This window comes from Rana temporaria, chromosome 10, assembly GCF_905171775.1.
Source record: "Rana temporaria chromosome 10, aRanTem1.1, whole genome shotgun sequence".
Lineage (NCBI taxonomy): Eukaryota > Metazoa > Chordata > Amphibia > Anura > Ranidae > Rana > Rana temporaria.
In genome coordinates, this window is record NC_053498.1 from 50,227,118 (window position 1) to 50,253,030 (window position 25,913).

The 25,913-nt window shown below is 45.5% G+C and overlaps 1 protein-coding gene and 1 long non-coding RNA gene across 2 annotated transcripts in view; one reads left to right on the top strand and one right to left on the bottom strand.

Annotated features, from left to right (window-relative positions):
* The window catches only part of LOC120916559 (receptor-type tyrosine-protein phosphatase H-like), a 1,518,207-nt gene that overhangs the window by 1,318,259 nt on the left and 174,035 nt on the right, over window positions 1-25,913 (bottom strand). The gene's annotated exons all lie outside the window — the stretch shown is intronic.
* Window positions 2,473-8,568, top strand: LOC120916561. The gene is made up of 2 exons (XR_005744010.1): window positions 2,473-2,652; window positions 8,090-8,568. It is a non-coding gene; the product is annotated as an uncharacterized LOC120916561 (long non-coding RNA).

Genomic DNA, 25,913 nt, shown 5'->3' on the forward strand with positions numbered 1-25,913 from the left:
ACAATCTGGCCTGTCACACTCCTCCATACTGCCAACAGTTAAAGTGGAGGTTCCCCCTAAAAACAAATTCTAACAATACATTGAGAAGCCTGATTACACTGCGGGTATGCTGGGGTTTTTTTTTTTTTTCGTACATACCTCGTTATCGCCGTTTCATCCCTCGGCTTCTGGGTATGATTCTTGCTGGACCTAGTTGATTGACGTTCCTCCGACCGGCGCATACTGCGCGTCACGACTTTCTGACAGAAGCCGAACATCATTGCGCAGGCACCGTATAGAGTAAGCTCTATACGGCGCCTGCGCAGCGACTTTCGGCTTCTTTCGGAAAGTCGTGACGTCAAATATGCGTCAATCGGAGGAACGTTAATCAACTAGGAATGCCCAGACCCGCAAGAATCGTACCCGGAAGCCGAGGGATGAAACGGCGATAACAAGGTATGTACAAAAAAAACAAAAAAAAAACCAGCATACCCGCAGTGTAATCAGGCTTCTCAATGTAAGTAACCAAATTTTTCAGGTAAAGTGCCGTACCTATAGTGCGGGAGGCAGCCGCAGGAGGACAGGTGGGATTTTTTTTTTTTTTTAATTACAATTTGCAGGGGCAGCAAAGGTGACAGAGGGGGTGCAAATTTGTAACCTAAACCTGTAAAATAATCTCTCTCACGAGGCATTGCACAGTGCACCCCCCCCCCTCTCTGAGATTATTATACAGATTTTAATCTAATTGCAGGGGCAGCAAAGCTAGGTGACAGAGAGAGAAGGGGGGGGGGCCCGGGGGGGGGTGCAGATATGGTAGGAGAGAGAATCGTTTTTATTACATTAAAATGTATTTCTTCACCTTGTGCTCCAAGGCAGGGTGGCGACGCCGTTCACTTCTCCCCTCACTCGTGACCGGGCAGACACTGCAGAGACATTGTACTAGGCGCTGTTGGCGCAGCACGGGACGATGGAACTAGTCCTAAAAGTTTTTTTTCTCCTGTTCGGCTCCTCCCCGTAGACACATGATCAGTGATGCTGCTCACTGATTAGCTAGATAAGTTCTTACCTAGCTAATCAGTGAGCAGCATCATTGATCATGTGTCTACGGGGAGGAGCCGAACAGGAGAAAAAAAACTTCAGGACTAGTTCAAGAAGGCAAGTGCGGCGCCGAGCATGGCAGCTGCAACCCGCCGGCCTGCGGCTGCTTTTAACTACCGCAGTCTGCAGGTATGCAAAAGCAGCCCCAGGGAACAGCAGCCGTCACCCCTGCACAAGTGAAAAGAGCGGCGGCCGCGGCGATCGCGGCTGCGGCCCGCCGCTGATTACTGTATATTTGACTGACAGGCAGACTGCAGTGAGATCAGGCGGCCGGCCTACCGGGAATTTTCCCGGTCTCCCGGTTGGCCAGTCCGGCCCTGATTACGACCCCAAACACACTTCTAAGATGACCACTGCCTTGCTAAAGAAGCCAAGGGTAAAGTGATGGACTGGCCAAGCATGTCTCCAGACCTAAACCCTATTGAGCATCTGTGGGGCATCCTCAAATGGAAGGTGAAAAGGTGCAAGGTCTCTAACATCCACCAGCTCTGTGATGACATCATGGAGGTGTCTAAGAGGACACCAGTGGCAACTTGTGAATCTCTGGTGAACTACATGCCCAAGAGAGTTAAGGCAGTGCTGGAAAATAATGGTGGCCACACAAAATATTGACACTTTGGGCTCAATTTGGACATTTAGGGGTGTACTCACTTTTGTTGCCAGTGGGTTAGACATTAATGGCTTTGTGTTGAGTTATTTTGAGGGGACAGAAAATGTACACTGTTATACAAGGTGTACACTCACTACTTTACATTGTAGCAAAGTGTAATTTCTTCAGTGTTGTCACATGAAAAGATATAATAAAATATTTACAAAAATGTGAGGGATGTACTCACTTTTGTGAGATACTGTATGTAACTGTCCGCTTATCATTGTGGATCTTGTTCAGCACTTACTGCTGAGTGGAACCTTTCTGCCTCCCTTTGGTTCCCTGGGGAACGTTTTGATCAGCAGGATTACAAGACCACTCCTTCTTCCTGTCTTAGAAAGAAAGCCTTTTCCTGTATCTCAGATGCCACATGTTAGCTGTCTGCATAGGATTTCATGGAAGATGTCTGCAGAAAATCCCTAAAGCTTAAAGTTTGTACCCCCCTTGGCAAGTGGATCGAGGTATGCAGAAAAGTGTGCATTGTTATAAAGGTGTATATGTTCTAGAGATAAACCCTGTTCATGCTGTTTGGTTTTAAATACGCTATATGATCCAAGACACTTTGCATGTAACCATGTTTCTTTGAATGTTCAATGTAATTAGATGTGTGTACAGACAACTGTAATTAACCCTGTAACCCCCTTTTTGGTGACAACTGTAAATAAGTGTGTTGTATGTCATTTACAGTTTTCACGGTGCTATGGTGCTATGGTGCTTACGATATTCATATTTACGGTGTTCAAGGAGATAAAGAAAATAATATTCAACCCTGCTGCGCACCTTTGTTCCGAAATAATAAAACTACTGCACCCGTCAGAAGCTCTCCTCTTGTTATTTATTCGATGCCAAAGGGGCCGTAACAGTGAAAACTCGTCGCTGCGGTGGAGACTCGACATCACCAGCTGCGTCGCTGTCTTCATCGAACTGTGAGTAAAGGCTTCCCAACGCCTCGCAAGACACGTGCGGACGCCATCTTGGCAACAGAGACTTGGCTAAAAAAGTAAACGTGTCACGTGGACTTTTAAATATAGCGGGCTCTTTATATGTGATCCGGAAGCCGCCCTTAACTACTATGCGAGCCAAATAGTTAATATTTTGCTAAACCAGTGATCAAGTTATTATATTCGTGTTTAGAGGCCTAGTGTCAGATTTAAAGCAACGCTATCTTCCAAGTTCCTAATCCACTAAACTGCAGTTATTTACGTAAAGGGTTAATTGTCTGGTTAGAAAGTGTCAGCAGTATATTCGTTTAAAACATTTTGTAGTACTGTATGCATTGTTTGCTAATCTTTAGTTACAAGTGTGAACACCTGTTATCTGTCGTAGCCCTTAGTAGCAAGTTTGAGCCAACGCTCATTCAAGTTAGGTTTCAGGCACACTCACACTTGAAAGGCAAAGGCACACTAGAACAAAATGTTGTCACCTGCTGAAGAAACAGACAAACCCACAGAGTCACAACAGGTACGATCCAGCTCTAGAGAGCGAAGCCTAACAGAAAAGGGCAAAGAAATGCACGAAGAAACAGTTAAGAAAAATGAAAAGGCATTCAACAAGGTGTGCAACTCTTGGAAGGAGCTAGCAAAGGAATGTAGGACAAAGTTAAAAGGTTTCTGCTCAACTGAAGACCTTAATACAAGATTGAAAGAGATTAAAGCCAAAGAAGCGTTAGTGCACCAACAGTATGAGTCCATGTGCCAAAATAATTCCATTACCCCGTATGTTGTTAAGAAAATGGATGCATGCACCGCGTTAACGGCTGAAATCTGCAACCTCATCAGCAAGCGGCTAGAGAATGTAGATGAAATCTTTAACGATCAACTTGAGAAGGAAAGGGTGAGGATGGTGCTTAATAAAGAAGAGCATGAGTCAGTCTTTGGAAACTCAGAAACAGAAACTGTCCTCTCAGAGTCATTACCAGACTCCAACGCAAGCTCAAGAGCCACTTCCAGATCTAGCAAACGTTTTGACGCAGAAGCAGATCTTGCAGCCAAAATAGAACAGGCAAAGGCGACGCAACAGATGCGCGAGGAGCAAGCTAAGCTGAACAAACTAGAGGCAGAAATTAAACTGAAGTTGGATGAGGAAAAGACAAGACTACAACAGCTACAAGCAGAAAATGAAGTCAAGGTAGCTGCAGCAAGAGTGAAAGCCTACAACGCTTATGATAGTCTTGAAATTTACGAACAGGAGACAGACCACAATGTGCAATACCTCTGCCAAAATAATGAACCACGAAACTCATTGAATCCAAAGGCTGTGCCATTTCAACCTTCAAATACACCACTTGGGGTGTCAAGACCAAATGAAGAAGTTAGTCTAACCCCAGGACTTGCAAGTCTGCTTATCTCCAACCGTCTCCCTATACCTGAACCAACTGTATTCACAGGTGATCCTTTGAAGTTCATAGATTGGAAGATATCCTTTATGGCGCTGATTGATCAGAAACCACTCCCTGTGTGCGAAAAAATGCTGTACTTGAAGAGGTATCTCGGTGGTGAAGCTCGTAAGGCAGTGGAAGGGTTCTTCTACCGAAATTCAGAAGATGCCTATCTAGGTGCTTGGGGAATCCTACAGGACAGGTATGGAGGTCCATTCATAGTGCAAAGAGCCTTCAGAGAAAGGTTGGCTAAATGACCAAAGATATCAGCAAATGACCCTGTAGCATTAAGAGAGTTTGCGGATTTCCTTCAAGGTTGTGTGGAGGCCATTCCTCATGTTAAAGGCCTAGCTATTCTAAATGATTGTGAAGAAAACCACAAGCTTCTCAAGAAACTGCCTGAATGGATCGTGCGCAGATGGGGTCGCATCGCCGTGGACGAGCTGGACAAGTCCCAAGAATACCCAACCTTTGCTCGTTTCACAGAGTTCCTGCAAAGGGAAGCTAAGATTGCATGCAACCCCATTGCCTCTCCTATTCTCCTCAGTACCAAGACTACAGATGAGAGAATTCCCAAGAGAGCCAAGGCGCTCAACACAAGCACTCAAATGAAGCCCTCTACCTTCAACGTTCCAAATATCTCAGCTTCAAGACCGAAACCACCTTGCCTAGTCTGCAAAGACGAAACACACGGTGTCGCTAAATGTCTGACTTTTGCGGCAAAGACCATCGATGAAAAGAGGGCCTTTATTCACGAAAACCATCTCTGTTTTGGTTGCTTAAGAAAGGGCCACACTACAAAAGACTGCAAAGGAAGACACACGTGTAGCATATGCAGTCGACGTCATCCAACCTGTTTGCACATACAGAGAGACACTGAGCCTGTCAAGGCATCAAACGATGATTCAGTAGGCATGAGAAATAAGGCAAACGACAACGTTCCCAAAGTTATGTCCCATACTTTGACAAGACATACGTCTGCCACATCATGCATTGTTCCAGTTCTGTTGTCAGCTACTACGGAGCCTCAGAGGGAAATCCTCACTTATGCCTTACTTGACACACAGAGTGATTCAACCTTTATTCTGGCAGACCTGGTATCGAAGTTAAGTGTGAGCACCAAGCCATTACAGCTAAGGCTCAGCACAATGACAGCGGTTGACACAGTTATTTCAAGCCAAATTGCTCACGGTCTGCAAGTGCGTGGCTTCAACTCCGAAGTTCAAGTCCAACTCCGTCAAGCCTATACAAGAGATTTCATTCCAGTAGATAAGTCTCACATCCCCACTAAGGAGACTGCACTCCAGTGGTCACACCTCAAACACTTGGCAAACAAGTTACAGCCACTTCAAGATTGCGAAGTAGGACTACTGATCGGTTATGACTGCCCATCAGCACTGGCTCCCTTGGAGGTTGTTATCGGCTCCGAAAATGAACCCTTCGCTCAAAAAACTATGCTCGGCTGGAGCATTGTAGGATCAGCAAATCCACATCTTGATAGACAGGGTAGCCAGAGCTTCGTACACAGAGTCGCAGTGAAAGAAATGCCAATGCCGCCGGTCGCTGATGTGTTAAAGGCTTTAGAAATGGACTTCATTGAAAGAAATTATGAAGATAAGTACGTGTCTCAAGATGATGTTCGCTTCGTGCAGTTTCTCTCGGAAACTATAATGAAAAGGAAAGATGGACACTACGAGATGCCGTTACCCTTCAAAGACAACAGTCAACTGGCACTACCAAACAATAAGAGGCTGGCCCTTATTCGACTTCATCTAAAGAAAAGATTAAAGGGAAATAGACAGTACCATGAACACTACACTGCATTCATGGAAGAAACAATCAGAAAAGGTGATGCAGAACCAGCCCCTTCATTATCAGAGGAAGATACAGTGTGGTACATCCCACATCACGGGGTTTATCACCCCAAGAAGCCAGACAAGTTAAGAGTTGTCTTTGATTGTTCAGCAAAGTTCAAAGGCATCTCCCTAAACGATACCTTGCTGACAGGTCCCGACCTGATAAACTCTCTAGTGGGAGTCCTCTGTCGCTTCAGGAAGGAAGCAGTTGCTGTGATATGCGACATTGAAAAGATGTTCCATCAGTTCTATATCCCCTCAGAAATGCGCAATTACTTAAGGTTCCTTTGGTGGGAGAACGGTCAGTTGGAAACAGAACCGAAAGAATACAGAATGGCAGTTCACCTTTTCGGTGCCAGCTCCTCTCCAGGATGTGCCAATTTCGGCCTTAAGTATCTTGCACGACAACACAAGTCAGAACATCCCTCAGCATCAGCCTTCATCGAGAAGAACTTTTATGTCGACGACGGCCTAACTAGCGTTCCAACAGTCAGCGAAGCTTCGAATCTAATCCTCGAAACTCAAGGATTATGTAAAAATGCCGGCCTACGACTGCATAAGTTCAACTCTAATAAAAGGGACGTCCTGTCCTGTATTGCTCCGTCAGAAAGAGCAACAACTAGTGTACCTGTCAAACTTAGCCCAGACTCAACAACAGAAGGACAAGTACTTGGCATTCAGTGGTCAATTGAAAACGACACCTTCAGTTTCAGTGCTGACATAAAGCATCAACCCTCAACTCGTCGTGGTATCCTGTCAGTCGTAGCCTCCCTTTATGATCCTCTAGGCTTCATAGCCCCCTTCATACTGAGTGGCAAGTGCATTCTCCAAGAGCTTTGCCGCAGAGGCATCAGTTGGGATGAAGCACTTCCTGAGAGCTTATGTCCACGGTGGGAGGCTTGGAAGAGTAGTCTGCAAGCTTTAAGGGAAATCAAGATACCCAGATGTTACTTTGGTAACAGAATGAAAGTGGAACTACACCACTTTTCCGATGCCAGCAACATAGGATATGGTGCCTGTTCGTACCTTAGGTACAAAAATGACAGAGATCAAGTCCATTGCAGCTTCGTAATGGCCAAGGCAAGAGTTGCACCAACGAAGATTGTGAGCATCCCAAGGCTTGAACTCTCAGCTGCCGTCACTGCAGCAAGGTTGAGTGTCATGTTGAAGGCAGAACTTGAAATAGAAGTTGACAAAGAGTTCTTCTGGACAGACTCCCAAGTAGTCTTAGCCTATATCAATAACCAAGCAAGAAGGTTTCACGTGTTTGTAGCCAATCGTGTTCAACTCATAAGAGAGATTACAGATCCAACCCAGTGGCATTATGTGGATACGACACAAAACCCAGCCGACCATGCGTCCAGGGGTCTACATGTAGCAGATATCTCCCCCTCAAGTTGGTTATCTGAGCCTAGTTTCCTTTGGAAATCTGAAGTGCACGCATCTTCAAGCTCTTCGGCAGAACTAATTGTAGGCGACCCTGAAGTCAAACCCATTACAACCCTTGCATCACAAGCCAATGAACAATTCTGGAGTCGGTGGAAAAGAGAATACCTCATGAGTGTTTCCACAAGACAGAAATGGCACACACCTCGACGTAACCTCAAAGTAAATGACATTGTCATAATCAAAGATGATATGTCTCCCAGATGCCAGTGGCAACTAGGACATGTAATTGAAACTACAATAGAAAAGGATGATCTAGTTCGTCGAGTCAAGGTGTTAGTAGGTGACAGAAGATTGCAAGATAAGAAGGACTATGTATCAAAACCTTCAATTATTGAACGTCCTATTCAAAAGCTAGTAGTTCTCATAGAAAGCAAATAAGTTCAGTTTTAGTGATACACTAGCATACCACCACACAAGACAGTAGCCAGTTACAGAGGTACCTATAAGCTAAATTGTGTATGATGTACCATGTTTTATAGCGGCCAAGGTTATGTTCTGTAAATTATGTATGACTTTTAGGTTATGTTCATCATAACATAATTTGGGAGTGTAACTGTCCGCTTATCATTGTGGATCTTGTTCAGCACTTACTGCTGAGTGGAACCTTTCTGCCTCCCTTTGGTTAACTGGGGAACGTTTTGATCAGCAGGATTACAAGACCACTCCTTCTTCCTGTCTTAGAAAGAAAGCCTTTTCCTGTATCTCAGATGCCACATGTTAGCTGTCTGCATAGGATTTCATGGAAGATGTCTGCAGAAAATCCCTAAAGCTTAAAGTTTGTACCCCCCTTGGCAAGTGGATCAAGGTATGCAGAAAAGTGTGCATTGTTATAAAGGTGTATATGTTCTAGAGATAAACCCTGTTCATGCTGTTTGGTTTTAAATACGCTATATGATCCAAGACACTTTGCATGTAACCATGTTTCTTTGAATGTTCAATGTAATTAGATGTGTGTACAGACAACTGTAATTAACCCTGTAACCCCCTTTTTGGTGACAACTGTAAATAAGTGTGTTGTATGTCATTTACAGTTTTCACGGTGCTATGGTGCTATGGTGCTTACGATATTCATATTTACGGTGCTCAAGGAGATAAAGAAAATAATATTCAACCCTGCTGCGCACCTTTGTTCCGAAATAATAAAACTACTGCACCCGTCAGAAGCTCTCCTCTTGTTATTTATTCGATGCCAAAGGGGCCGTAACACTGTATGTAAAGTAGATCCAGGGAAAATCTGATTGCCTCTCGGGGGATCAGGAAGGAATTTTTTCCCCTGCTGTAGCAAATTGCAGAATGCTTTGCTGGGTTTTATTGCCTTCCTCTGGATCAACTGTGGGTGAAGGATTGTGTATATGGGATTGCGACATTGCGTTATTATTATAATTTTTCCGGTTGAACTGGATGGACTTGTGTTTTTTTTCAACCTGACAAACAATGTAACTATATATTTCAAGAAAAGAATGCACTACAGAGGTCTTGTTATAACGAGAGATGTTAGCCGAACATTGCAGCTGCAGGTGTTCTTTTAGGCCGGGTACTCACGAGCAAACATGTACGGTGAAACCGGTCCGTCGGACCGTTTTCACCGTACATGCCTGCCAGAGGGCTTCTGTACGATGGTTGTACTAACCATCGTACAGAAGTCCGCGCGTAAACATTACGCGGGGCGTGTCCGCGTCGTCGCCGCGATGATGACGCGGCGACGTGGGCGGGCCTGTCATTTAAAGGCTTCCACGCATGCGTCTAAGTCATTCGACGCATGCGAGGGACGGCGGGCGCTCGGACATGTACGGTAGGTCTGTACTGACGACCGTACATGTCCGAGCGGGCAGGATTCCAGCGGACGGTTTTAAAACACGTCCAGGAATATTTGTCTGCTGGGAAAAGGCCCGGCGGGCAAATGTTTGCTGGAATTCGGCCCGCTCGCGCCTACACACGACCGAACATGTATGCTGAAACTGGCCCGCGGACCAGTTTCAGCATACATGTTTGGTCGTGTGTACGGGGCCTTAGACTTAAAGATTCAATGTTGGGCTAGCATACATGCTCATCAATGCTGTCTATCAGTGCCACCTATCATTGCTCATTAATGCCACCTACCAGTGCAGCTTAGCAGTGCTCATCAATGCTGCCTATCAGTGCTCAATGCCCATCAGTGCCGCCTATCAGTGCTCATCAATGCAGCCTACCAGTGCCCATCAGTACAGCATATCAGTGTTCATCAATGCTAACTATCAGTGCCACCTATCAGTGGTCATCAATGCCACCTATCAGTGGTCATCAATGAGGCCTATCAGTACTCAATTCCCATCAGTGCCACCTATCAGTGCTCAAATGCAGCCTATCAGTGCCCATCAATGCTACCTATCAGTGCCACCTATCAGTGCTCATCAATCCCACCTATCAGTGCCTCCTATCAATGCAGCCTATCAGTGTTCATCAATGTTGCCTATCAGTGCTCATCAATGCTGCCTATCAGTGCCACCTATCAGTGCTCATCAATGCCACCTATCAGTGCCCACCAGTGCAGCCTATGAGTGCTGCCTATTAGTTCTCATCAATGCCACCTATCAGTGCCCACCAGTGGAGCCTATGAGTGCAGCCTCCTAGTGCTTATCAATGCCACTTACCAGTGCAGCTGATCAGTGCTCATCAATGCTGCCTATCAGTGGCCATCAATGCTACCTATTAGTGCTCAATGCCCATCAGTGCCACCCATCAGTGCTCATCAATGCAGCCTACCAGTGCCCATCAGTGCAGCATATTAGTGCCCATTAATGCTGCCTATCAGTGCCCATCAGTGCTCATCAATCCCACCTATCAGTGCCCATTAGTGCCTCATATCAGTGCTCACCAATCCCACCTATCAGTACCCATTAGTGCCTCCTATAAGTGCTCACAAATCCCACCTATCAGTGCCCATTAGTGTCGACTATCAGTGTTCATGAATGCCTTCTGCCTCCCAGCACGGCTCTGAGCGTCTATCTCATGGAACAGCTCAGAGCCCGAGAGCTGGCATTGATAGTTATTATTATTATACAGGATTTGTATACTGTAGCGCCAACAGTTTATGCAGCGATTTACAATATAAAAGGGAGACAATACAGTTATAATACAATAAAAGAAGATAAAGAGGGCCCTGCTCAGAACAACGGCGGATCCAGCGGATCCTCGGGGGGGGGGGGGCAATTTTTTATCATTTTTTTTTAAACCGATTTGCGGTCCCTGCAGCTGCCGCTGCCGAGTCTCTCACTCTCTCTCTCATCACCAGGGCCGGACTGGCCCAGCCCGGTAGGCTGCCTGTCCTGAGGCTGCTTTGAGCTGTAGCTGACTGCATCGCTCCCCCTCTCTCCTGCGTGTATGACACCGGGCAGCTGGGTCTGTGTTCGGCTGTGCTGCCTGTGCTAGACCTGCTTGTGTGATAGTAGATGGAGATGGAACACTGATTGAATCAGTGTTTTGTCTATCACACAAGCCCATCTAGGGGGGGACCTTGCTAGAGCACACTGCCCTGCCGAACACAGACCTACAGCTCCTGTTTGTTCAATGACACACATCGGGAGAGGAGATACCTGCTGTGTGTGATCGAGGCAATGCCATGGTGAGTGCCATGCACAGTGGGGCTTCATTCATATACAAAAGTGGGGCTGCATAAATATACAAAGTGTGGCTGCATTCATATACAAAGTGTGGCTGCATTCATATACAAAGTGTGGCTGCATTCATATACAAAGTGGGGCTGCATTAATATACAAAGTGGAGCTGCATTCATATACAAAGTGGGGCTGCATTCATATACAAAGTGGGGCTGCATTCATATACAAAAGTGGGACTGCATTCATAGACAAAAGTGGGACTGCATTCATAGACAAACGTGGGACTGCATTCATAGACAAAAGTGGGACTGCATTCATAGACAAAGTGGGACTGCATTCATAGACAAAAGTGGGGCTGCATTAATATACAAAAGTGGGGCTGCATTTATATACAAAAGTGGGGCTGCATTTATATACAAAAGTGGGGCTGCATTTATATACAAAATTAGGGTTGCATTTATATACAAAAGTGGGACTGCATTCATAGGCAAAAGTGGGACTGCATTCATATACAAAGTGGGGCTGCATTTATATACAAAAGTGGGGCTGCATTAATATACAAAAGTGGGGCTGCATTAATATACAAAAGTGGGGCTGCATTTATATACAAAAGTGGGGCTGCATTCATATACAAAAGTGGGGCTGCATTCATATACAAAGTGGGGCTGCATTCATATACAAAGTGGGGCTGCATTCATATACAAAGTGGGGCTGCATTAATATACAAAAGTGGGACTGAATTTATTTACAAAAGTGGGTCTGCATTTATATACAAAAGTGGGACTGAATTTATATACAAAAGTGGGACTGAATTTATATACAAAAGTGGGGCTTCATTCATATACAAAAGTGGGGCTGCATTCATATACAAAAGTGGGACTGAATTTATATACAAAAGTGGGACTGAATTTATATACAAAAGTGGGTCTGCATTTATATACAAAAGTGGGACTGAATTTATATACAAAAGTGGGACTGAATTTATATACAAAAGTGGGACTGCATTTATATACAAAAGTGGGGCTGCATTCATATACAAAAGTGGGACTGAATTTATATACAAAAGTGGGACTGCATTTATATACAAAAGTGGGGCTGCATTTATATACAAAAGTGGGACTGCATTAATATACAAAAGTGGGGCTGCGTTCATATATACAGTGGGGCTGGATTCATATGTACAGTGAGGCTGCAATGATGGGCACTGATGAGGCTGCATTGATCTCTTGTACCATGTCTTCAGTCTCTGACCATCTCTTGTACCATGTCTCCAGTCTCTGACCATCCCTTGTACCATGACCATCCCTTGTACCACTTCTGCAGTCTCTGACCATCCCTTGTACCACGTCTGCAGTCTCTGACCATCTCTTGTACCATGTCTGCAGTCTCTGACCATCCCTTGTACCATGTCTGCAGTCTCTGACCATCCCTTGTACCATGTCTGTAGTCTCTGACCATCCCTTGTACCATGTCTGCAGTCTCTGACCATCTCTTGTACCATGTCTGCAGTCTCTGACCATCTCTTGTACCATGTCTGCAGTCTCTGACCATCTCTTGTACCATGCCTGCAGTCTCTGACCATCTCTTGTACCATGTCTGCAGGCTCTGACCATCTCTTGTACCATGTCTACATTCTCTGACCATCTCTTGTACCATGTCTGCAGTCTCTGACCATCCCTTGTACCACGTCTGCAGTCTCTGACCATCTCCTGTATCATGTCTGCATTCTCTGACCATCTTTTGTACCACGTCTGCAGTCTCTGACCATCTCTTGTACCACGTCTGCAGTCTCTGACCATCTCTTGTACCATGTCTGCAGTCCCTGACAATCATCTACAAACTATGGGATATATTTATGGCATTTATATTTAAATATTTTTTACTAGTAATGGCGGCAATCATTGATTTTTTAGCGGTACTGCAACATTGCACCGGACACCTAATTGAGTTCTGTAAGCAACACCTTATTTTCTGTCAGTGCCCCTCCCGAGACTAGACTCTGGATCCGCCCTTGGCTTAGAAGAGCTTACAATCTAATAGGGTGGGGTAGGTGGTACAAAATGTTGTAACTCTGGGGAATGAGCTGATGCAAGTGGTAAACAATTAGTTGGAGACGTGATAGGTTTCCCTGAAGAGATGAGTTTTCAGGGATCGCCTGAAGGTAGCAAGAGTAGAGGATAGCCAGACAGGTTGAGGTAGCGAGTTCTCTCTCCCCCTCCTTCCTCTCTCACATGGGATGGGACAGCCGATCTGCACCTTCTCCCCCTGACCCTCTCCTGTGTGTGCACCACGGGAAGTCAAGTGTGAAGCTAACAAGCTCTCACTTCCCGCGGTGCACACACAGGAGAGGGTTGGGGGGAGAAGGAGCAGATTGGCTGTCTACTCTCCCATCCCATGCGACAGAGAAAGGAGAGGGAGAGAGAACTATCAATGCCGGCTCTGATGTCACTGGTTGCTGGACACCAGGCAGCTTTAGCAACCAGTGCCCAGGAGTATAGTCAGGTGGAGGTGGAGCTGGAGCCAGCGCTACAGTGGCTCAGTCCATCCCTGTCCCCTGCATTTACTGCTCCCAATCCCAGTATCCATTTATTTTAATGTAATTGTTTAATTGTGTGCGCAGCCTATTGCATTAGGGTGTGCAGCCCAAAGCTTAAAAATACATGCTTTCTTTGCAGCCTCGGCTGCATGGGGCCATGAATGAATGGGAAGTGCTCTGTACTGAGCTGCTTCATGTTCATTTACAAATGGAAGCATAGTAAACACTGTTTACTATGCTTCAGTTACTAATAAAACCGCTGAGTGTGTTCACTGTGTTCATTTAGAAAAGGAGGGGCCTGGTAAATTACATATTTCGTAGCCCCTTCCCCTACGAAATATGTAAAGTTTATTTTGCTAATGCCATCAATGTGCGCCTTCTTGAATTCACCATAATCATATCTAGTATGTCATTTTGCATTGTTATAGTTTTTGATGGGACATCAGTACACTAATGAGGATATGTAATATAGAGTTTATGTTATCACACTGTGTGTTGGAAGATGTGCTCTGTTCACAACATGGTGGTAGAAGGTATTGGGCAATTGTCATAATCCGCATTTGTTAATTAGTTATCTATGCCCATTTGGACCTTTATAGATTAGTAATACATCTGAATCAATTGACCCAGGTGGCTCCATTAATGGTCCTTTGTATCTTTTCTATCCACATTGGTTAGTGAACAGTTCTTTAGATGCCCAGCATTCTGATATATAGCCAGTTGCAAAAATTAAAATGTAAAATTGTGACTTTTTTATATGATGCAGTGTATGGATAGATATAATGGGATAGATTCACATAGATTACGGCGGCGTAGCGTATCTCAGATACACTACGCTGCCGTAAGTTAGAGCAGCAGGTCATGTATTCACAAAGAAGTTGCGCTCTAACTTACGGCGGCGTAGTGTAACTGGGCCGGCATAAGCCCGCCTAATTCAAATCTGTAAGATGTGGGCGTGTTGTATGTAAAATCATTGTGACCCCACATAAATGACGTTTTTTACTAACGGCGCATGCGCCGTCCGTGGACGAATCCCAGTGCGCATGCTCCAAATTACGCCGCAAAGATTCATTGGTTTCGACATGAACGTAAATTACGCCCAGCCCCATTCACGGACGACTTACGCAAACAACGTAAAACGTGAAAAATTTCAAGCGGTTCCGACATCCATACTTAACATTGGCTGCGCCATCTTTTTGGTGGTTTATCTTTACGCCTGAAAACGCCTTACGTAAATGGCGTATCTTTACTGCGACGGCCGGGTGTACGTTTGTCCCTAGCGGCCAGCCCCTACACGCCCCTAGCGGCCAGCGTAAATATGCAGTTAAGATACGACGGCGTAGGAGACTTACGCCGGTCGTAACTTAGCAATATTTAAGCGTATCTCGGTTCCACGGACCAGTTTCAGCGGACATGTTCGACCGTGTGTACGCGGCCTTACAGCATGAATCAGTCAGTCTTTCTAATATGGCATATACAGGGTTCCCAGAGTCTGTGTGTTTTGGGGGGACATGACTTGAATCCAAAGTACTTCAAGGTCCCCAGGCATACACCTCGCAGAGTATTGTTCCCTTAAAATCCATGGCCCATGATCGGAAGGCAAGAGGCTAGCATTCAGTCCTCTTCAAAAGCCTCTGTCCCGGCTTGGTCTGTCACAATATTATATATTTTAGCAGAGAATCTAGATAATAAAATGGCACACTGTATTTGACCAGCGGTTTTTCAAATGCAAGTTAGCACAATTTTTTTGTATGATGTGAAAGATGATGTTACGTTGAGTAAATAGATAACCAACATGTCATACTTTGAAATTGCCTACACTCGTGGAATGGTGACAAACTACGTTACCTAAAAATCTCCATAGGCGGCGCTTTAAAAAAAAATACGGTTACCAGGTTAGAGTTACAGAGGTGGTCTAGTTCTAGAATTATTTATCTCGCTCTGATGATTGCGATGATACCTCACATGTGTTATTTAACCACTTGCCGTCGCCGCACCGTCATAATACGTCCACAAGGTGGCTCTCCTAGGCGAGAGCACGTATTATGACGTCCTGCCTTTAGCGCGCCCCCCGCTCGCCCCCGACTCCCGTGCGTGTGCCCGGCGGGCGCGATCGCCGCCGGGCACACGCGATCGCTCGGTACAGAGCGGGGAACGGGAGCTGTGTGTGTAAACACACAGCTCTCGTTCCTGTCAGCAGGGGAAATGTATGAACAGAAGATCAGTGTTTCCCCTAGTGAGGCCACCCCCCCCCCACAGTAAGAACACACCCAGGCATACTTAACCCCTTCCCCGCCCCCTAGTGTTAACCCCTTCACTGCCAGTGGCATTTTTATAGTAATCTAATGCATTTTTATAGCACTGATCGCTATAAAAATGCCAATGGTCCCAAAAATGTGTCAAAAATGTCCGAAGTGTCCGCCATAATATCGCAATACCGAAAAAAAAATCGCTGATCGCCGCCATTACTAGTAAAAAAAAATATTAATAAAAATGCCATAAAAATACCCCCTATTTTGTAAACGCTATAACTTTTGCGCAAACCAATCAATAAACGCTTATTGCGATTTTTTTTTACGAAAAATATGTAGAAGAATACGTATCGGCCTAAACTGAGGGAAAAAAATGTTTTTTTATATATTTTTGGGGGATATTTATTACAGCAAAAAGTAAAAAATATTCATTTTTTTCAAAATTGTCGTTCTATTTTTGTTTATAGCGCAAAAAATAAAAAACGCAGAGGTGATCAAATACCACCAAAAGAAAGCTCTATTTGTGGGAAAAAAAGGACGCCAATTTTGTTTGGGAGCCACGTCGCACAACCGCGCAATTGTCTGTTAAAGCGACGCAGTCCCGAATCGCAAAAAGTACTCTGGTCTTTGGGCAGCAATATGGTCCGGGGGGTAAGTGGTTAAACACCGTTCACATATGAGGGCGCAACTTACGTGTGCGTTTTCTTTGCTGCATGAGCTCACAGGGACAGGGGCACTTTAAAAAAAATATATAATTAACTTTTATTTATTCTTCTTGCCATTTGAAAAAAAAAGTATCACTTTTATTGCTGTCACAAGGAATGTAAACATCCGTTGTGACAGTAATAGGTGGTGACAGGTACCTTTTATGGAGGGAATCGGGGGTCTAAAAGACCCCAAATCCCTTCTTTGCACTTCAAAGCATTCAGATCGCCAAAAAAGGCAATTCTGAATACTGTCACTTTTTTAAAAACCGGCGCCATTGGCAGCCGAGTAGTGACATTGCTTCTGTGTTTACAGAGAGAGGACTGGAACTAAGCCGTTTCTGGCTTTGTGCCAGTCTCTCTCTAGCTGGCGGAAGTGCTGGATCGCGGACTAGGTCTCCTGGTGGGATGGAAGGCCCGGTAAGAGTGGCGAAAGGTGGGGGAACATTCCCTCCTCCGGTATAACAGCAGGCGACCACCCCAAAAAGCCGAGGCTGCATATCTGTGTACGTTCAGCGGGAGGGAGTTAAACCCAAAAGCAAACATTTATTATATTGCAGCTTAACAATTCTTAGATGTGATGGCTGCATTAGTTTCCTTTTTCAGTCATTCTTTCTTCTATTTTTATCTGCTGATCCAACCAGTACAGCTGTTTTTCAGAAGCACAAGCTCTCCAGCAGAGTGTATCAGTTTTCATGGATGAAACAAACCACTTAAATTGGTTCTAAAGGCTCAAAGTCTTTTACCTTTATGCATTCCATGCATGAAGGTAAAAAACCTCCTCTGTGCCACAGCCCCCCCAGACCCTTAATACTTTCCTGAGCCCCATTTCGATCCAGGGATGTGCACGAGAGCCTCGCCTCTCCAGAGAGACTCTCTCTTCATTGGCTGATACATCAGCGGGAGCCATTGGCTCTTTCTGCTGTCAATCACAGCTGTTGAGCTGAGGAGGAGAGAGAGGGGGCGGGGAAGATCACAGCTCTGTGTGTGAATGGACACGCAGATTAGCGGCTCTGCAACGAGCCTGCTTGGGTGCACCCATTGCAAGCTGCTTGCACTGGGGGCACTTGGCAGGAGGGAGGGGCCAATATCGCCTGTAAGGGACCCGAGAAGAAGAGGATCCAGGCTGCTCTGTGCAAAACCACTGCACAAAGCAGGTGAGTATGACAAGCTTGTTATTTTTTTTTACAATGCCTTTAATATTACTTCAACATTGGCAAGGGTGATTACAATGATCAGCTCTTATTTATTCATGCAAAGCCTTTTATTCCAAAAGGAAAAAAAAAGGCTTGCAGTGACTGTAAAATGTGAGCTCGGGTTTGACGTCATTGTGTTTGTGTAAATAAATCTGCTAATACATTTAACACTACCCTCTTCCTCAGGCTGACAATGATGCTGTCTGCTATGCTTCCTGTGCTCATTCTTCCAGAGTTGTGTCTCACTAATACCAGAGGTGTGTTACTGGCATTGTTGTAAGTAACAGTGTTAAAATAAACGCCGTTACCTAACGATGCCCCTTTTGAGGGTAACGAGTAATCTACCAGATTACTCTCCCCTTCGCGGTAACGCCGTTCCCATTACTTGGGCGGTGTTACCGCAATTACATGTACCTGTGTGTCAGCTGTCGGCGGCCATCCATTATTAAAAAAGCGCGCCTCCTCCTCTGACTGTTCCGTAGACCGTGATAGGGGAACACTAATTTTCCCAGCAGAGCCTCTGTTTAGTGTTCCGCCTATCACGGATGCCTTCTCATCCTCAGCCTTGGCCTCGGACGAGAGGACATCCGTGATAGGCGGAACACTGAACAGAGGCTCTGCTGGGAAAATTACTGTTCCGCCTATCACGGTCCTGATACAGCCTGAGGAGGAGGCGTGCATTTTGAATAATGGATGGCCGCCAACGTCTGACATACGGAGAACAGGAGAAGGTAGGGAGATCGTTGTCGAGGCATGTTACAGGCACAGTGAGGCATGTTACAGGCACAGTGAGGCATGTATGATGGCACAGTCAGGGCCCTTTGAAGGAATTAGGGGGCCCCAAGCAAAATGGACATGGAGGCCCCCCCCCCCGCACGCACAGCGCAGAACCACAGCAAGCAGAAAACCAACAGCCGGGTGGATGGAAGGGGTGATGGTGGGGCAAGATGAATCACTAGTGCCCCAGCATAGCATGACATATAAAAGAGGGCTGCATACAGGGCTGGTGCAAGGATTTTTGACACCCTAGGCGAAACCTAATTTTGCCGCCCCCCTTGGCTCCACCCCTGACCCCACCCCCTTTGCCCTGCCCATGTATACCCCACCTTTATAACGAAGCACCCATCAAATGCAGCCTTACCAGCGCCCATCAAATACAGCCTCACCAGCGCGAATCAAATGCAGTGTCACCAGCGCCCAAATACAGTGTCGCCAGGGCCCATCAAACACAGCCTCACCAGCGCCCATCAAATGCAGCGTCACCAGGGCCCATCAAATACAGTGTCACCAGCGCCCAAATACAGTGTCACCAGCGCCCATCAAATGCAGCCTCACCAGCGCCCATCAAATGCAGCGTCACCAGGGCCCATCAAATACAGTGTCACCAGCGCCCAAATACAGTGTCACCAGCGCCCAAATACAGTGTCACCAGCGCCCATCAAATGCAGCCTCACCAGCGCCCATCAAATACAGTGTCACCAGCGCCCATCAAATACAGTGTCACCAGCGCCCATCAAATGCAGCCTCACCAGCGCCCATCAAATACAGTGTCACCAGCGCCCATCAAATGCAGCCTCACCAGCGCCCATCAAATACAGTGTCACCAGCGCCCATCAAATACAGCCTCACTAGCACCCATCAAATAGTGTCGCCAGGGCCCATCAAACACAGCCTCACCAGCGCCCATCAAATACAGCCTCACCAGCGCCCATCAAATGCAGTGTCACCAGCGCCCATCAAATGCAGTGTCACCAGCGCCCATCAAATACAGCCTCACCAGCGCCCATCAAAAGCAACGTCACCAGCGCCCATCAAATACAGTGTCACCAGCGCCCATCAAATGCAGCCTCACCAGCGCCCATCAAATGCAGCCTCACCAGCGCCCATCAAATACAGCCTCACCAGCGCCCATCAAATACAGTGTCACCAGCGCCCATCAAATGCAGCCTCACCAGCGCCCATCAAATGCAGCCTCACCAGCGCCCATCAAATACAGTGTCACCAGCGCCCATCAAATACAGCCCCACTAGTGCCCATCAAATACAGTGTCGCCAGGGCCCATCAAACACAGCCTCTCCAGTGCCCATCAAATGCAACGTCACCAGCGCCCATCAAATGCAGCCTCACCAGCACCCATCAAATACAGTGTCACCAGTGCCCATCAAATACAGCGTCACCAGTGCCAATCAATGCAATGTGGGGTGGGGGATATTTTAATACACAAACACATTTAAAAATTGTATGTCAATGATCATGAGAAGGGTTCAGGGATCAGGATACTCCAAAATGACACTAGCGATTAACAGGAGGACAATCTTCAACCTAAATCCTCATAAATGAAGTTACACAAGAAGTTGTCATCACATATACAATATACAACAGTTTTTATTCACCACACCAGTGTCACCAGGTGACAGTCTTGGGCTCAGCAAACTTCTGACAATATAGTACTGTGTACCTGCTGTTTGCTGTGTTCGTGCCTCTTCCAGGCTCCACCTGACCCCAAGCCCGGGAGCCGCTGCCAGGTGCCAGTGCCATGCTATATCCCATGATGCACCATCCATGTCTGCTCCAGACAGGAGAGCATGAGGGGGGGAGAGGGGGGCGCTGTGCTGCTGGACACTGTAGAGAGAAGTGAGAGAGGCCTGTGGACACAGAGAGCAGAGGGGGGGCTGCCTTGTTCTGAACGGAGAGTGTAGAGGGGGATTGCTGGACACATGTGACTCACATGTGTCCAGCAATCCCCCTCTACACTCTCCGCTCAGATTCAGAACAAGGCAGCCGCCCCCCCCCCCTCTGCTCTCTGTCACAGTGTCAAAACGAAGAGCTCAAGCCAGGGGGGGGGGGGGGGGGGGGCGGTGTCGGCGCTGCTGCTTGACATGTCGGCGGCTGCCTGGTGGCTAGTGCAAGCTCCGTGGAGGACAGTGCGGCCGGGCTCCCTAAGCGGTGTAGAGTCTCCTCACCGGGCCCCACTCGGCTGCGGGCCCCATAGCGCCCGCGTTGGGGGCCCCCTTCCAGCTCGGGGCCCCAAGCAATTGCTTGCATTGCCTCTCCTGTTCCGACGGGCCTGATTCTATCAAGCAAACAGCAATTAGATCCCTCAAGCTTGTTCTGTAGCGAACCCTTCCTACTCTCTTCAGTTTCTATTGTGAATCCAGAGCAGAAAATAGTGCACCGAGGTGGTCTACAACAAGGCCATGAGAGATCTGTTCTCTTTGTAGAGTAGCTTTTCAGATATCGAGATGCAATAAATACAGTGGAAACAAGCAAAAAAATGTCAGCTGTACTATATGATAACACACTATAAGGAAGTTCATAGTTCCTCTAGAACAAGTGAACATTTTAATTTATTGCAGCAATACATTTTTATTTTTTTATTACGGTGAGTGTAAAATATTTTACAGTTGCAAAGGTTATCAGTTCTTGTGTTATTTCCATTCAGCATTTCCTCCAAATCCAAGATAATAATAAAAAAAAAACAGAAGCATTTACAGAGGGACTAGTACATTTGCCTTTTACTTATAAATAATAATTTACTATTATTTACATTGACTATAACTTATCCTGGCATGTATGAGAATGATAGAATATTCTAGGGAAACCTATAAAATATAATGCTTTTGTTAAAGGATAAGTTCACTTTTTAAGTTCTCCTGCATTATATTGCGTACGGGTAAGCCGATGCTCCCTGACAGGAAAACTCAATGAACTACCACAGCGCCGTGGTAGTTTATTGAGAACTACAATCCGACAGCTGCTAAGGATGTCCAGGCTTGTAGTTCATTCAGACTTTGGCCCCTTTCAGACTGGGGCGGGAGCCACGGTGGCAGTATAACACTGCTAAAAATAGCAGCGCTATACCGCCGGGATTGCCACGGGAATCAGCCGCTAGCGGTGCGGTATTCACCCCTGCTAGCGGCTAGTTTACTATTTTTGTTGCCGAATTCGTAAGAAAGTTTTTGGGAGAGAATGAAATTGCGTTTAACTTTCTTCCCTAAAAATATAAGGAGTTCCTCTCTGATTTTAGAAAGTTCTTCAAGAGTATCTAGGGCAAGTGATTGTTTATGTTTGTTTTCTAAAGTAGCGATTCGGTCAGTAAAAAATTTAATGTGGGCTTGCCGTAATTTATTTCTTTTAGCTGCCAAAGAGATCAGTACCCCCCTAATAACACATTAGTGTGCTAACCAAATTGTTAGAGGGTGTACATCTACTATATTGTTTTCAAGAAAGTATTGATTGATTTTGGAGTTCAATACTTCCATATTGTTGACTTCATTAAGTATAGAATTGTCAAGTCTCCAAATTCTTGGGATGTTGGGTTTTTCTGTAAAGGTTAAAGAAATGGTTATGGGATTGTGGTCAGATAGAATCCATGGGGTAGATTCAGGTAGGGGCTGCGCACTCTTACGGAGGCGCAGCGTACCGTTTTAACGCTACGCCTCCGTAAATTACTTGAGCTACGCTTCATTCACGAAGCAGTAGCTCCGTAATTTGCGCGTGCGCTCCGTAAAACTGCCCGGCGTAAGCGCGCATAATTTAAATGACGGGTATACTTAGCATTGGCTGCTCCTGCTAATAGCAGGAACAGCCTTACGCAGAAACCGACAAACGCAAACGACGTAAAATGCGAACGCCGGGCACGCGTACGGTTGTGAATCGGCGTGAGTATGCAATTTGCATACTCTACGCTGACCACTACGGGAACGTCACCTAGCGGCCAGCGTAAGAATGCAGCCTACGATACGACGGCATAAGAGCCTTATGCCAGTCTGATCTTAGGCTACAGTCGGCGTATCGAGCTTTCTGAATACAGAAAAGTCGATACGCCGGCGCAAATTAGCAATTACACTGCGTATCTATGGATACGCAGGCGTAATTGCTACCTGAATCTATATTGGCTATTGTGATGGATTTGTTGTATAATGAGCCCTTTAGGAACAAGTATCTACCATTAACATCTGTTTTGACATCTAATAGCTGAAAAGGTCACGATTTAGCGATCAGAATAGAAACGCCTTTAGACTTAGAGTCTGGATTGGTCGCGTGGAAGATATGTGGGAATTTTTTGTCTTTAACCACTTGCCGACCGGCCACCGCCGTTATACGTCGGCAAGTTGGCTCGGCTGGGCGAGAGCACGTAGTATGACGTCCTCTCTCCCAGCCGCCCCCCGCTCGCCCCCGACTCCCGTGCGTGTGCCCGGCGGGCGCGATCGCCGCCGGCACACGCGATCGCTCGGTACAGAGCGGGGACTGGGAGCTGTGTGTGTAAACACACAGCTCCCGGTCCTGTCAGCAGGGGAAATGCTGATCTTCGGTTCATACAATGTATGAACCGAGGATCAGTGTTTCCCCTAGTGAGGCCACCCCCCCCACAGTAAGAACACACCCAGGCATACTTAACCCCTTCCCCGCCCCCTAGTGTTAACCCCTTCACTGCCAGTGGCATTTTTATAGTAATCCAATGCATTTTTTATAGCACTGATCGCTATAAAAATGCCAATGGTCCCAAAAATGTGTCAAAAGTGTCCGAAGTGTCCACCATAATGTCGCAGTACCGGAAAAAAAAATCGCTGATCGCCGCCATTACTAGTAAAAAATATATAATAAAAATGACATAAAAATACCCCCTATTTTGTAAACGCTATAACTTGTGCGCAAACCAATCAATAAACGCTTATTGCGATTTTTTTTAATGAAAAATATGTAGAAGAAAATGTATCGGCCTAAACTGAGGAAAAAAAAAGTTTTTTTATATATTTTTGGGGGATATTTATTATAGCAAAATGTAAAAAATATTCATTTTTTTTCAAAATTGTCGCTCTATTTTTGTTTATAGCGCAAAAAACTAAAAACCGCAGAGGTGATCAAATACCACCAAAAGAAAGCTCTATTTGTGGAAAAAAAGGACGCCAATTTTGTTTGGGAGCCACGTCGCACGACCGCGCAATTGTCTGTTAAAGCGACGCAGTCCCGAATCGCAAAAAGTACTCTGGTCTTTGGGCAGCAATATGGTCCGGGGGGTAAGTGGTTAAAGGATGGGCAGTCATTTGTTCTAAAATGTGTTTCTTGTAAGAATATGATGTCAGCCTTCGATTTTTTTAATAACAATAATAATTTTGATCTTTTCTCTGGAATATTAAGACCTTTTACGTTCAAGGAATATAGTTTTACATTTTGCTTCACATTCAACAAGCACCTGTTAGGTAAATCCATTTTCTAATGGGGAGAGGATCTCAACGGGTATAGCAATCGGGTATAAGGATATAAAGGGAAAAGGGAAAATAGGTATCGAGTATTTGATACTCGAGATGAACTGCCGAAGCAAGAGATAATAAAAAAAAGAACAGAACAAAGTAACAAAATTCCCCTATCGGAAAGTAAGATACGGCAAAGAGTATAGCAAATACCTTGTGACCCAGTCCAAAGTGGAGTGAGGGTACAAGGATTTACTATGTGGGGGTTGGAATGAGTCGTGTCAAAGATGTACAACCAAATCAATGGGCCACCCACCGCTACAGACCAGTAATGCAAAATAGAGACATGTATGTTGAAATGTGAAAAGAAAAAATATATAAAAAAGAGGGAATGGTAAACCAATTCCACCCAACACACTTTCATACATAGAGCTTAGGAGCCAGCAAGTGTATGAGAGCTGTATCAAAAAGCCAGTCATAGCACAAATAAGTCATATATATGTAACACTATTACCCTGATAATAACATCTAGATACAGAATTCAATTTAAAAAAAAAAAAAAGGAAACAACACCGGGATATTAAAGGATAAAGGATGAACATACAAACTTGTGTAAGGATTGTTTATTAAATATAGCATAACAATTGCAAGTAGGAAGATAAAAGGACACCCTGAAAATAAATGTATGAGAATAACCGGTGTGAGGCGTTGCAATAGGATGTCAAAAAACTAAAAGCAACCAAAAAGCAGCGGAAGCGCTTCTTACAGAACATTGGGAATATTATGTTATGTTAAATAACTCTTAAAATATAAGAAAAAAGTAAAGTCAATACTTATGAACCATCACTTCAATACGTTGTGGATAGCGAAAACAACAGGAAGAAGACCAGAAGAGGCAGCCTGACATCAGTATTCGTGTCTTGATTTTCTGTGTCTTGAGGAATCAGATGGTTGATGCTCATATGGAGGATCCATTGAGGAGGATAAAGGCTTGTCAGTAGAATGTGAGCGTCGTCTCCTGAATCTAGTCGGAGCAGTTTCCATTGTATCTTCCTGTATAAGGTCTTTTTTATACAATTTGAAGCGGAAATCAGCGTACCAATTAGGTACATCCATGTAAGGAATATCTAGTGTTTTGCAAAATTGATGCAGGTCCTCTGGTGCGCGCAATAAAGCTGAATGTCCTTGGTTAGTAGCCAGCAACCCAAAAGGAAATTTCCAGCGATAAATGATATTTCTATCGCGTAACGTATCAAGGAGAGGTCTGAGGTCCCTCCTGTGCTGGAGAGTTATGTTGGATAAGTCCTGATAGATCTGAATCACTGTGTTTTTATACATGCATTTAGACCGCAGTTTCGCATTCCTCAGGACATCTTCCTTCAATTGGAAATCGCATATGCAACAAATAACATCACTTGGTTTACCTTTAGGACTCAAAGCCCTGTGTATGCGCTCCATTTTGATGGGTGTTAAAGGAGGGCGACCTAGAAGGTTATTAAAAATATTGGACACCACAGTGGAAAGCTAATCATAGTCCACAGTTCGGGGCAGAACCCCTAATTCTAAAATGATGCCGTCTGCTGCGGTTCTCCAAGTCCTCCACCTGACGGTGGAGGTTCCTCAGGTGAAGGGTATTGGTGTCAGCTTTGCGGTTAACATGGCGCAGCACAGCGCTCTGTTGCGCAGTTGTTTTTTCAACTTCCAGGACTCGCGCAGTGACAGCACGCACATCAATACTCAGCTCTGCAATGGCTGCTGTCAGCGTGTTTTTTATGTCAGCTGCGACCGAGTGCAAGTCATTTAAGCTGAGACCCTGTGAAAAATCCAACACATCCCTGACATTCCGGTCAGAGCTTTGAGGCGGCAAAGCCTCCTTTGAAGCCAGCTGAGGCGATGAGCCCATCGGGTTCTCCATAGTGATAAACCTAAAAGCGCTTTTGCCACCTGTCGTATCTCAGTCAATTTTTACCGGAAAAACGGGAGGAGAATTGATCAAAATGAGTGCCGACAGAAACGGGTTCCCGAAT